This window comes from Lissotriton vulgaris, chromosome 1_1 (assembly GCF_964263255.1).
Source record: "Lissotriton vulgaris chromosome 1_1, aLisVul1.2, whole genome shotgun sequence".
NCBI classification, from domain to species: Eukaryota; Metazoa; Chordata; class Amphibia; order Caudata; family Salamandridae; genus Lissotriton; species Lissotriton vulgaris.
Window position 1 is genome coordinate 829,612,024 of NC_141685.1, and position 14,389 is coordinate 829,626,412.

The following is a 14,389-nucleotide window of genomic DNA, read 5'->3' on the forward strand; positions in this document are numbered from 1 at the left end:
AAGGAGTAATCTAAGCAGCTTTTCTAACTCAGGGATCAAGTTTACGAATGGTGATAGCTTGTCATCAATTGGGGGATCTATCTCTGGAGAAATATTCCTTCCAGGAACCGGGCTGTTTAATAAAACAACATCCCCATCCTGTACACTTCCCATGCTACAACTAGGTTCAGTGGCTACCACTTTAGTACACATACTTTTATGTAACTTTCTATGCTTTTGTGGGGGTTTAACAAGTTTACATTTTCTTGGTATGGTAGTCCTTTTTCTTTTAGATCCATGCTTGGGTTGGGCCAAGATAGCCTGGGCACCTGAATCAGGAAGCATCATGGGATCAATATGACTCGCACCAGATGAAATAAGTTTAGTAACATTGTCCTTATTTGTTACATTTGAAGGTACATCATGTCGCTCATTTACAACTGGGAGATTTACTGAGGATAACGGTGTTACCAAAGCAGGAAATATTTGGGCAGGGTGCTTATCTGTAGAGTTTTTAAGAAGTTCAATAGACAATCTGCGCTCGGCGCGCCTCTCTGCAAGAGTTATCTCTTTGTCAATGGATAGGGATGGGCGGTTAAAAAAGAATTTGTCCAGTGGACCAATTGCTAGTGGTCCAGTCTCAACAGAAGGAGTTGTCGGAATGGTACTACTTGTGGAGGCAGACATTGATCTAGTGGACGCCAACAAAGTGAAGCACTTAGATATCACTTACTTCAATGCAATCCGTTAGGGAAAATATCAGGGGACTGGCCCAGCCCGGCCTCCTTCGGCCCCTGACGGCCACAGACGGTCCCGCCCTTGTCCCGGGCTTCTCCTGGCGCTTCCGCGGAGCGGTGCTGGTAGTGTCAATTTATATCTATAGGGGAAGGAGAGGAGCAGACAGGGAGAGCGGCCCAGGTGTTCTGAATTGGGGCTGGCAAGCGCTCCTGGGAACAGTAGTCCCGGTCCAGTGCCTGCTCTCGCTCGCAGCCCCGCCTGTCACTCGCCTTCACAGGGACACCGTCGTGGTCCTCGAAGATCCTGGATTCACCCCACACGAAGCGGGACCCGCGCAGCGGGTTCCGCGAGAGGTAGGCAGAGGTCTTGAAGTTTTTAGAATTACTCCGTCCAAAGGGTTGCTGCGAGTTGCAGAGTAAGCGTCCCAAAGGAGATCCCAAGCACAGGAGTCTTAAAGCACAGGGGAAGGGGAGGAGCAGACAGGGAGAGCGGCCCAGGTGTTCTGAATTGGGGCTGGCAAGCGCTCCTGGGAACAGTAGTCCCGGTCCAGCGCCTGCTCTCGCTCGCAGCCCCGCCTGTCACTCGCCTTCACAGGGACACCGTCGTGGTCCTCGAAGATCCTGGATTCACCCCACACGAAGCGGGACCCGCGCAGCGGGTTCCGCGAGAGGTAGGCAGAGGTCTTGAAGTTTTTAGAATTACTCAGTCCAAAGGGTTGCTGCGAGTTGCAGAGTAAGCGTCAAGTCATTTGTGCGTGGAACACCGATTTACAAGCACAAATGGCTCTGTGAACATGGCCCTATTGGTACATATGGACACTCCATAAACCCTGTGTGGTAGAATTCAACCAAATCAAATAAAGGACTAGGGTTTTTACAGCACTACTTATGTAGGTATGAGCTTTATTGTGCATTTCCTTTACAGTAGCTAGTGCCAGAAGATCTTAAAGAAAAAAGTATTACACTGGCACCATCAACCAACACCATGTTATTTTTGAGCAGTGGCTTTATCTGGGTTACTATATGGGCCGTGGCCGTGCTGGTGGTATTCCTCAAAAGTGCAGGCCTGCTGGAAAGGTTGGACTTCTAGCTATGAGCTTTTACCATGTTCCATTTGCAAAGCCCTCCAAAAGTTATGGGGAGCAGCGGCGATGAATACCGTTTCCGGTTTCCTTTTCAGGAGGCGCGGACACTCTCAGCTCTTCCAGCCAAGCCCTTAGGTTATTTGCCAAAGTGGCAGAGTCAGTCAGGTATGACCTTTGGTGTTTGTTCACTGGTGCTGATCATGAATGGTCCCAGGCTCAAAGACCGCCCTTGAACTGGGATTAGATTTATTCTGGTTGGCAGAATATCTTGGCTGCGTCTGCTGGCAGGTGGACGGGAAGTGCTTCTGGATCCATGGTGCTTAAGGCATCCTTCCAAACCATCCTTGCAATATTCTAAAACATTCCTTACATTTACAAATATATAGCTGTATGGATAATGTCTTTCAAAGTCTGATGAATAAAAACAGTTGCACCTTTCTCCAGAGTAAGTGAAAAGCAGTCCCACTACATGGCCCCCCTCGCAACCATCGTCAGAAAACACGTACCCAACATAGTCTCAAACGCAGACGACACCCAACACATCCTCTCCCTCACCAAGGAACCTGACATCACCAGGCACAGTTTCCAAGAAGGGATGAAGGATGTCGCATCCTGGATAAGCAGCAGCTGCCTGAAGCTCAACTCTGAGAAAACAGAACTCCTCATCCTATGGTCCACCCCCTCCGCTTGGGCCAACACCTGGTGGTCCCCAGCCCTCGGAAACCCACCCACCCCTAAGGACCACGCTCAAAACCTCAGCATCATACTTGACTCTTTACTCACCATGAACCACCAGATCAATGCTGTGTCCTCCACATGCTTCAACACCCTCCGCATACTCCGCAAGACCTTCAAATGGATTCCCCCGGACTCCAGGAAGACCGTTACCCACGCACTCATCACCAGCAGACTGGACTACAGAAATGCGCTCCACGCCGGGATCAACAAAACACTGCTCAGCAAATGCCAGACCGCCCAGAATGTGGATGCCAGACTCGTCCTCGACATCCCACGAGATGACCACATCACCTAACACCTCTGCAACCTCCACTGGCTCTCTATCGAAAAAAGAATAACCTTCAAACTGCTCACCAACGCCTACAAAGCCCTCCACAACACCGAACTCCAATACCACAACAAAAGAATCTACTTCCACTCCCCCAAGGGAAACCTCCGCTCTGCCAACCTAGCCCTAGCCACGGTCCCCTGCATCCACAGGACCAGAGCGGGTTCCAGATCCTTCTCCTAAGTCTATGCCATGACCTGGAACAAACTTCCCCTCCTCATCAGATAAAGCCTGATACTGCACCTATTCAGAAAGGATCTCAAGACCTGGCTCTTCGGATGACCACGGAGCTGCTCGAACCCCCACCCCTCCCCCGCCACCTTGAGACCCTCACGGGTGAGTAGCGCACTTTAAAAATCCGATTGATTTACTTCATAAAAGGGTCATTAATACCAATGAGTCCTCCCCCGTGTTACCATTTTAGCCAATTCTATTTATGTTTTTTAGTCCACTAGTGGAAATTCCAGTTGACCAGTTAAACAGTTTCTACAGGATCCAATTGTGGTATGTATATACATTTATTTATGTGGGGGCACTGGATTACATAAAACCCGAAAAATTAACACAGAAAAGTCTTTTAAATAAAACCAAACGAACGAAAGCTGCCATATTTATTTATTTAATTTATATGGCGCGTTATAACCACAGGGGTCTCTAAGCGCTGTCTGACCAGATTTACGTGATAGATGTTACATTCACTTGAAACCAGCTGTGCACCTAAGATCTGCTCCATGCTTGTTTAAACAGTACAGTTTTTAGTTTTTTTCTGAAGGAAAGTAAATTACTTTCCTTCCTGAGCTCTGGATCCAATTTGTTCCATAAAGCTGGGAGCGTGTTGGAAAAAGCACGGCCCCCCACCGTGGTCAATTTGAAGCGGGACTGAGACAGAAGAGTGGCGTCCGACGAACGCAAAGTCCTACCCGGTGTGTAGGGGGATAGTCGGGATTTCAGGTATTTTGGTGCTTTGCCATACTGAGCCTTGTGAGCGATACACAGTCCTTTGAAGACAATTCTCTGACGAATTGGCAGCCAGTGCAGCTCCTGCATCAGGGGAGAGGCATGGGCAGACCTGGGTTTTTTAAATATCAGCCTAGCTGCATCATTCATAACTCCCTGTAGTTTGTCCAGCAGCCGCTGTGGCAAACCTAAATAAAGGGAGTTCCCGTAGTCCAGCCTAGCCAGAATTGTGGCTGAGACCACGTGTCTCAAAGTAGGGAATGAGAGTAGGGCCGAGATCTTCCTTAGTTGTCTTAAGAGGCCTATACTGGTGCCTACTACGGTGGCAACTTGTTTTTCCATGGATAATTTATTATAAGCTTTTGACTACAACTGCCGGCTTTGGAGGTGCACCCAGCTCCCTAGGCCAAAATTTCTCACTCCAAGGGTTACCCGAGATGGAAATGGGTAATACTTCCGTCTTATCCGGATTAACTTTCAAGGAGTTCTCGGACATCCAATTGACTGTAGTTTTCAATATGTCCTGTAACCTAGTGGATGCTCCAGGACCATCATCCAGCCGGATGATTATCTGGGTGTCATCGGCATAGTTGTACACTAGGCAGTCCATCCTGTTCAGGAGAGCAATTAGTGGCTGCAGGTAGATGTTAAAAAGTAGGGGGGACAAGGCAGAGCCCTGTGGGACCCCGCAGGTTATCGGAGCAGGGGTGGAAAGTAGATCCCCCAGCTGCACTCGTTGTGTCCTACCCTGCAGAAATGATGTGAGCCATGCATGTGCTGTACCCGCGACGCCAAAGGATCTCAACCGCGACAGAAGCTGTTTATGACACACGGTGTCAAACGCCGCGGAGAGATCCAGTAGTACCAGGGCGCTCGGTGTTTTTACATCAGCTCGCATCCTTAGCTCATCTAGAATGGATAGCATAACTAGTTCCGTGCTGTGATTAGCACGGAACCCTGCCTGATTGGTCTCCAGCAGGTTATTACTCTCTAGATGGCCCGATAATAGAGCTAACACATGCTGCTCAATTACCTTAGCCAGGAAAGGCAGCTGGGAGATGGGCCGGAAATTTTTCAGACATTTTGTGTCTGCTCCAGGTTTCTTCAGTAAGGGGATCAGGCGAGCCTCTTTAAAAGCTAAAGGGATCTGTCCTGTACAAAGAGAGGTGTTCAATAGGTGCAAAACCTCTTCCTCTATTCCTGGCATTGCCATCTTGAATATGTCAGGAGGGCAAGGGTCCACCAAGGAACCTGATTTAACTCGGCCTATGATTTTAAGTAATTCCTGTTTGGAAATAGGGGATAATTCAGCTAAAGGTGGAATGTTTAGCGGGGCAGTAAGGTCCGGTATGCGCGGACATTCGAGGGGTGCGGTATCCGCAATTTCGTCCAAGATATCGGATATCTTCTTTACGAAGAAATCCTGGAACCTCTGACAGTCCTCCTGGGTGAACTCGGGACTTTGCTCCTTGTTCACTCTGAGCTCCGCCAGGACCCGAAAAATTTCTTTTTGTGGATTTCTTGCAGTAGTTATTCTTTCCTCAAAGAAAGCAGCCTTCCTTGATTGTATGGCTAGTTTGTACTGGGCTAAGGATGAAACATATTCTTGTTTGGAGATGGCGTTGTACTTTTTACGCCATGCCCGTTCTTTCTTCCTCACCCCGCGTTTCATCTCCCTAAGGGAATCATTATACCAAGGCGCCCCGGCTCCTCTCGCCACCTTCTTCATCCTGCGAAGAGGTGCCACCACATCAATGGCACTCCCCAGTTTATGCTGGAGGTGTCCGCATAGAGCATCAACGTTGGCATCCTGCTCTTTGGCTGAAGGGTGGTGTTCTAGGAGATGGACCAGTTTTTCCCCATCAAGGTTTCTCCATTTACAGGCCGTTTTCCAGCCCTCCCCAGGTTTGGACAGGGGGCCCCTCAATATGAGTCTACCCTTTATTAGAAAATGGTCGGACCAAGCACAGGGAAGAATTTCCGTGATACCCTGGGCTGGCATGGTGGTCCAGACTAAGTCGAGCATATGACCTTTCTCATGTGTCGGTCCCTTGACCTGTTGGGTAAGACCTAAGGAGGAGACCGCCTCCTCGATCTGTAATGCTTGTCCTTCTTTAGGGGATTTTTCCCAATGATAGTTGAAGTCCCCAACGATCACCATTTTATCATATCTTGTACACAGGTCCTGGACCAATCTTACAAAGAGAGTGGGGAAGTCAGACGACGCCCAGGGTGGCCGATAAACCACCAAGAACACCACACAGACCGCTCCCCTCCTAAGCTTAACCCCCATAACCTCAGCTCCTCCAAGGGTTTCAGAGAGGAACCTATTGGCACGGAGGCATGACTGATATAGAAGGGCTACTCCTCCTCCTCTCTTGGCTCCCTCCCTGTTAAAATGAATAGCCAGATAGTTATCTGGAAGGGCCGCCACTAGATCAGGCGCTGAGCAATCCTCCAGCCATGTTTCAGTAAGCGCGAGGACATCTAACTCCCCGTCTTCCAGAAGTGTGAAGACCTCTAACCTATGGCTCTGCAAAGAGCGAGTATTCAATAGACCGTAGCTCAGGGTATGTGTGTTGGGAGTGCGCTGTCGCCCTCTAACACTCCTAGGTGAAATTAGCAGACCCTCGCAACCCAGCCGATGTAAGGTAGCCGGCTCCAAAAGGGACTTACCCAAGTTAAGCTGTAATAGGTCGCCCCTTGAATAAACCCCATTCTGGCCAGGGGTTCCGGCCCCAGGCCCCGGATGGTCACGGATGGGCAAAGATGGGCTCACCTATGGCGCACCTATGGCGCGCCCGCTGCGCGTAACCGCTGCGCGTAACCGCTGCGCGTATGCTCCATGTGAGCTTTAAATAGGAGGCTGCTGATGGTCCTAGTCCAACCACTAGACCGTCAGCTCTCCAAGATGGCCCCCGGAAGTGAGGGTGGAAGGACTCCCTCTGTACCGCGTTAGACACTCCCTCCACAACAAACAGCACAAGCTGCGGTGGAACGGGGAGGTAAGCGGTGATGACCACACAGAAAGGTAACTTTGCTAATGTGCCCACAATTGTTTAAAATTATACCGTGCAAATACAGGTCATTCACATCAGTAGAACGGCGATTTTAAAAAATTGAGATTTGCAGCTAAAATACAGGTAAGCAGCAATAGCGTGCTAGCGTGGTCCAGGAGCACGTCTGCAAGCAGCGTTTCACTATCGGTAAATGCTAGCCCATTTGGCCCATATGGCCCATTTGTCTTGTGTGGGACTCAGTCAGTCGTAGATTTTTAGTCCTCTGGATGTTGAATTTTTTGCCTCGTAGTAATTTTTCCATTCCTTTCTATTGTCATTTACTTCTTATACCTCAATTAATTTAACATTTCATGCATACATAGTCATATACGTGTTCAATGAATGAAGTTTACTGGAGTTGATGAATGTTTAACAGTGTCATTAAACAATAGAATTCAGCATTTATAAACCTGCAGATATCAAACCTTTGTTATAAATCAATCTCTTTTGCTTTATATTATTCTTAAACTCTTAATTGTGCCTTTACCATTGATTATGACCCAGAAATTCCGCCTTGAATGAAAATGTTGCCTAACAAGTCAGGGATAGGAGAAAGAAATGTGGCATCACTTGGAAGCGACACTGTCATTAACAAGTATTTCATTGATTATCAAAACTGAGAGGCTCTATTTAGAAGTGCTCAATGGGACTTTTGACTGGGGTTACGGTTACCACATAAAATCCACAACCTTTTTTCGAGATAAAATCCTAAAGCCCAAATCCTAAATTTTTTTAAGTAATTCCACTTTCTGGAAGTCTAAACATTTCCACAACACATGACTAAATAAATTATGTGAATATATGACCTCCGCAACAAACAAATTAAAGAAAGGTACTGACTGATCTCTCTTTTCGATGTGTTTCATTCAGTCTAGGAACAAAAAACGGAAAGAGACACATCTAATGGGTTTTATTTTTTTTAAGCCCTAATCGGGGCGCTCTGTGTACAGCGGGAGTCTGCGACCACGAACAATGGAATACAAAACTTTGGACTTCCGCCCGTTTAAAAATGCTTCTGGGGCTCCAATTTTGGAAATCTTAATTTAAACGCAGTTCATACTAACTATGGATGCGTTCGCCTTTCCGAGCTCATGTTTTTGGAAGTTTGTACCTGTTTCTGTGTTTAAAAACATGAAAAGTGACTTACGTGAAATACTGCAAGCACGTTACGAGGGCGGAGACGTGGTCATCGAGGACTGCAGATAAGGAATGCAGCCCCGCTGCAGTCAGCAGCCTGGAGTACACTTCAGCCGTCCGAGCACTTGCAGTGCACGCTGCAATGTGGGGTGGGTGGGGTGGTACTCCGCCCTACCATGTTTCCGTGAGGGCCCCATTGACTGCCTAACGTAAACCCACGTCACGGCGCATTTCTGTGCACTGAATTATGTGTGGTGTCCACGAACATTCATTCATTCCAATATGACTTCTGAAAGGAAACACTAAACCAGTGCTTGCCCCTTTAAGAAACCACCTTCGCTGGCTTCAATCCAGGAAGTGGAACTCCTTTAAAAACGTGGTAAATACTAGGAGGTATTTGCAATTGCACTGGATGAAACTGAAAAGGAAGGAAAACAAATTGCTCTCGAAATAATAAATTGGAGGATTTCCACATTTAATTCGGTTGAACTCTGGTTCGAGAGCTGCAGCCTTAATTTGGATAGCCCTCCCCAAAGAAATACACATTTTTCCGTTTGTAAATACTTTTCAGAAAACAAACATTTGATTCTTTGTTTCGCGGTCACAGATACGCATAAAAAGCTAAATTAATAAGAGGAATATTAAATAAAAAATAAACATTTACATTTAGAATCGTATAATTCATATAAAACCAGGACGACTATCTATAGAAAAAATTACAACACTGAAACTAAACATATTCAAGAGATAAAAAAAAAAGGTTAAGGAGTCCATAAAGTTTAAGTTAAGAGCACATACGAAATACAATAAAATATTTCCCAGCATCCCTACTAACAGAATATATATCGACAAACCACAACGTTCCTCCACCTTATCCTTCTATGATTTTTAGGTCTCGGCCTGCCAATGCGCTTGCGCATTGCTGGCAGAGATTATAGTAAGGGCAAAAGAACAGTCTACCAACGGCGGATTAGCCACAGTTCATGTGATCTATGCGGGTGCACATACCAGCCACGTCACAAACCACCATTTGTCTGTGCCTCACATCACACTTCAAAGGCTGCCACTCCCCGCCCCCCGCGTGCGCACACCAGCACTCTCCTACTTCCCCTCCCACCTCGCACGGCCGGCCACTCTTCCCATTCACGCGCTCTGCAGGTCACCATTTGCCAGCATGCGGTCGCTAGTTTTCTCTTTTGGTCTGTTTATCGTCTCGCGTGCACAAATGCCAGCCACGTTGCACATAGCACACCACCATCACACTTCAAAGGAATCCGCTCGCAAGTCGCTCCCCTGCCCCCACCAACCAATGCCGCTCCACCGCCTCCCACCACGCAATGCCGTGAGCTTGTTTAATTTTATTTCCCGGCCGCTTTTATTTTTCATTTTGCTGCCGCTTTTAATTTCATTCCGCGGCCGCTTTTGATTTTATTTTGCTGCCGCTTTTAATTTCATTTTGCGGCCGCTTTAGATTTCATTTCGCGGCTGCTTTTTTTTCACTAAGAGAGTTTACGAGTCTTTGTGTCATGGTGAGAAGTCCCAATTTCTTGACACACTCAGGTACTGCATGTGTTTTTAAAAAAAACTGGTTTCCGAGATGCTACTTTGTTTTCAATGGACAAACCTGCAATGTACGTTGCAGATAATACATGCATAGTACTGGCCTTCATGAAGGGTTTCCTTTAATATAAGACCCATTCCAGGCTTGCCATGGGAGGTAGTGCACATAGTCCTGCATAATACACCTCCATTTACTGCACGTTTTTAATAGTGCCAGCTCGGGGGCAGATTAAAATTATCTTTCACCCCACCAGCCAGGCCCTTTTTAAACCTTACTTACTGTATAACCTCACCACTCACGCACATAAATATTCCTTCACACACACCACACATAGTCCAATTAAGTGCTCCCGCGTAGTCTCTGGTTGTAACACGCCGCATCCCGTAGAGGGGTGCGAAGACCCCAATGATGAAGCATGAAACCAAGGGTCCTTTTGGTGTGTGAGGGGTATTTTACAACACAGGGTGTTCCCCACCTTAGTAGGGAAGCCCTTCCTCAGTGGATTCCTTTTGTTTATTAACTATTGACTAGGGAGAACGAATCCACCTGTAATCTCTCTCTCCCCTCCTTGTTAACTTACGTTAATGGTTGTTGCACGTGCTTCAAAAGCGGCGTATTTTTAAATGTCATTAATAGTTTACCTGCTAATAACCAATGCCTACAAACCACCTCAATCTTCTGTTTGTAGAGCTTAGCTGCTTCAGATCTTTTTTACCACAGTCAAATAAAAATCTAAAGGCAGGAACACTGAGCCTCAAACTGCAAACAAAAGTGCTCAATTAGCACACAGCACAAAAGTTGCCTGCAACATGTTCCACAAAAATAGCACAACCACATGTGTTTTTTTTACACAAAGGGCTTTCACATTGCATAAACAACACATTTAGCACTTTTAAGGGAGGGCTCAGTGAGCACTTTTGTGCAAATTTTTGTTACATGTCTGTGCAGAGGGCGCACCGATCACTTTTATATTACGTGCTCAGCCAGCATCCTGCACAGAGTTCGCAGCCATTGCGGTGTATGGAGGCCGTAGTTACACTTAACAAGTGAAGCATACTTTTAACCTTTTAGCAAAACCCCACATCTAAGAGTAATGCTGAAAACCACTTTTATTTTAGGACAAAAACAAACCAGAAAAATGTTGCCTACTATTTGCGTAGTTGTGTTTAATTAGCTGGTAAAAGCACGTTATTTTCAGCTTTTTAGCATCTACTCTGAAGGGTTACTTTATCTCCATGGGAGAATCTCTATGTGCACATCTGGCGCCTGGCACGTGGTTGGTTTAGGTATGCCGGATTAGGTGCTAAAAAGCAAGTTATTTATTGCTTTTTAGCATCTGCTGTGAGTTGTTAGTTGACCTCCATGGGGGATATGTGCATGTTTCTAGCTGGCTCCTGGCACTACGCTTATGAGCTTCGTGCTTTGTTGTTAAACATTTAAGCCTTATGCTTTGTAGTACAAGAACTGTTAATAATAGAATCGGTGGCTATGTTACTAGCGCCATGTGCGCTTCAGTAACAAGCAGATAAGAAATGTGACCGTATTTTAACAGTATGCTGTTGTAATACGGCGTCTGTCTTCTTTTCTTTATAGCGTACTGTTTAGTTTTAATTACATTTCATATATATGTCATTATATACAATAGCTTTTGCTGTTGATCTGTTTTTTTGGGAGTTATGCATTATACAAGAACAATACTGAGACTTAATCTAAAGCACACCTATTGCACGACCAGTTACGGATAGTTTAAGAAATCATGAGCAGAATCTTAGGCTAAAAAACGGTCCAGCACACAGCCAGGTTCAAAACAGAGCCAATCCCCAGCCAGTCACAAAAGTATAATGCTCCTATTAAAACTCATACATACTAGACGAAAGCAAAAAATACTCTTACCCAAAACAATAATAAACAGTTAATAGCCATGTTAGAAACCACCTTATTTTTTAGTGAAAGAACAAACTTGTAAAGCGTTGCCCAGCACAATTTCATTCTGCTGCAGTATAAACTTTAAACGGGTGCCTGTACAAGCACATAACATGGGGAGGGAGAGCGGTGGACTTTTTACAGCACTAGGAGTACAGGGTTGGAGCTTAAACTTTCATAGTGTTAGTGCCTCTGCTGTAAGTTCTCACTTTTTAAAAGCATACTCTTTCATTTGCCATTCACTAAGCCGGCGCTCCTCCATACCTTTTGACCTGCAGCAACCCAACAACTGTCTTAGTCTCCTCCCCTCGCTCTCACCGTCATATTCCTTTGTAAACTGTATTCTACTCCCCAACAAACCATGTACTCACAGACAGCAAATACTCTGTTTTCGCCATCTAAAAATCTGAACCGCACACAAGCAACCCGTCCAATAGGGCTATACCTATCACTAACGTCCTACGCTAGCATAGCAAAGGTAGTCTAACCTAGCACCACTCCTCAATTGACTAACTACACCTAAACTCAGTCCTTTACAGTCTTGTTAGGATCTGTGCGGTGCTTTTGCAGAGGAATTCCACACTGCTACTTGTTGTACATACATCAAAAGCAGCATCTCCAATGCGTCATACATTACCTACCTGCTAATAAGCAATGCCTACAAACCACCTCGAGTGAGCATTAACTGCAAAACAAAATGCTCAATCAGCACCTTGCACAAAAGTTACCTGCAACATGTTGCACAGAAATAGCACAACCATATGTTGCTTTTTTTACAAAGGGCTTACACATTGCGCAAAAAACACATCTAGCAGTATTAGCAAAGGCCTTAGCTGCCACTTTTGTGCAAATTGTTGCATGTCAAGTCTGTACAAAAGGCATACTATTCACCTTTACGGTATATGCTGAAGCCAGCACTGTGCATGGAGTTCGCACCTATTGCAGTCACTGAGCCTCAAACTGCAAACAAAAGTACTCAATTAGCACACAGTGCAAAAGGTGCCTGCAAATTCTTGCACAAAAATAGCACAACCACATGTAGCTTTTTTATACAAAGGGCTTACAGATTGCATAAACAACACATCTATCTATCGCCATCACTCTATCTATCTATTGATCGCCCTCACTCTGTCTATCGCCCTCACTCTATCTATCGCCCTAACTCTATCTATCTATCTTTTGCCCTCACTCTTTATCTATCTATCGCCCTCACTCTATCCATCTATCGCCCTCACTCTATCTATCCATCTATCGCCCTCACTCTATCTATCTATCGCCATCACTCTATCTATCTATTGATCGCCCTCACTCTGTCTATCGCCCTCACTCTATCTATCGCCCTAACTCTATCTATCTATCTTTTGCCCTCACTCTTTATCTATCTATCGCCCTCACTCTATCCATCTATCGCCCTCACTCTATCTATCCATCTATCGCCCTCACTCTATCTATCTATCGCCCTCACTCTATCTATCTATCACCCTCACTCTATCTATCTATCACCCTCACTCTATCTATTGCCCTCACTCTATCTATCGCCCACACTCTATCTATCGCCCACACTATATCTATCGCCCACACTCTTTATCTATCTATCGCCCTCACTCTATCTATCTATCGCCCTCACTCTATCTATCCATCTATCGCCCTCACTCTATCTATCTATCGCCCTCACTCTATCTATCTATCGCCCTCTCTCTATCTATCTATCGCCCTCAATCTATCTACCTATCGCCCTCACTCTATCCACCTATCGCCCTCACTCTATCTATCTATTGCCCTCACTCTATCTGTCTATCTATCGCCCTCACTCTATCTATCGCCCACACTCTTTATCTATCTATCGCCCACACTCTATCTATCTATCGCCCTCACTCTATCTATCCATCTATCGCCCTCACTCTATCTATCTATCGCCCTCACTCTATCTATCTATCGCCCTCACTCTATCTATCTGGTCCGCACTCCGAACACAGAGACCCGGGAGAACATGAAAGTGAAGAGACGTCTTTAAGACATCAAGTCCGGACGAGGCCATTGAGCAATCCCTAACATTCGCGAGATACGAAAAAGTTTAGATATAGAGTGATTGACTTCTACACCTTCTCCCGGGCGACCCACAACAAGCGCATTACGCTTGCAAGCTAATTTAATTCACTTCGAAATTGAGATTGGATGGTTTTGGGCCCTTCCGGGTCGGAAGTATCACCGGAAGAGCGACCGCTTGGTCCAAACACAACCATTGGAGCCCTGAAGATTCGCGAGATGCGATGAAACACGTGTCGGCTGGTTGTTCACAAGCTGTGATTGATTAAAACAAGGAGACCAAGATTTCTTTACAAATACTTGTTTATTTATTTACATCAACTTGCATATTATTGTTGTTTCTCTGCACTGTATTGAACATTTGCATTTGGACATATTGTGCCCATTTTTTATACCTTTCAAGTGTGTGCATAGGGTATGTCTCTATTCACACTCTTTATCTATCTATCGCCCTCACTCTATCTATCTATCGCCCTCACTCTATCTATCCATCTATCGCCCTCACTCTATTTATCTATCGCCCTCACTCTATCTATCTATCGCCCTCTCTCTATCTATCTATCGCCCTCACTCTATCTACCTATCGCCCTCACTCTATCCACCTATCGCCCTCACTCTATCTATCTATTGCCCTCACTCTATCTATCTATCTATCGCCCTCACTCTATCTATCGCCCACACTCTTTATCTATCTATCGCCCACACTCTATCTATCTATCGCCCTCACTCTATCTATCCATCTATCGCCCTCACTCTATCTATCTATCGCCCTCACTCTATCTATCGCCCTCACTCTATCTATCTATCGCCCTCACTCTATCTATCTATTGCCCTCACTC

At 45.8% G+C, this 14,389-nt stretch overlaps 1 protein-coding gene across 2 annotated transcripts in view; it reads right to left on the minus strand.

Annotated features, from left to right (window-relative positions):
* Positions 1-14,389, minus strand: part of TLCD4 (TLC domain containing 4) — a 288,746-nt gene that overhangs the window by 258,160 nt on the left and 16,197 nt on the right. The window contains exon 1 of one of the 2 annotated variants that reach the window (XM_086957314.1): positions 8,031-8,362. The exons of the other annotated variant lie outside the window; for it this stretch is intronic. The gene's annotated coding sequence lies outside the window, so the exon portion shown is untranslated. Of the gene's footprint in view, positions 1-8,030; positions 8,363-14,389 lie in introns of those variants that run through there. 2 annotated transcript variants of the gene reach the window in all.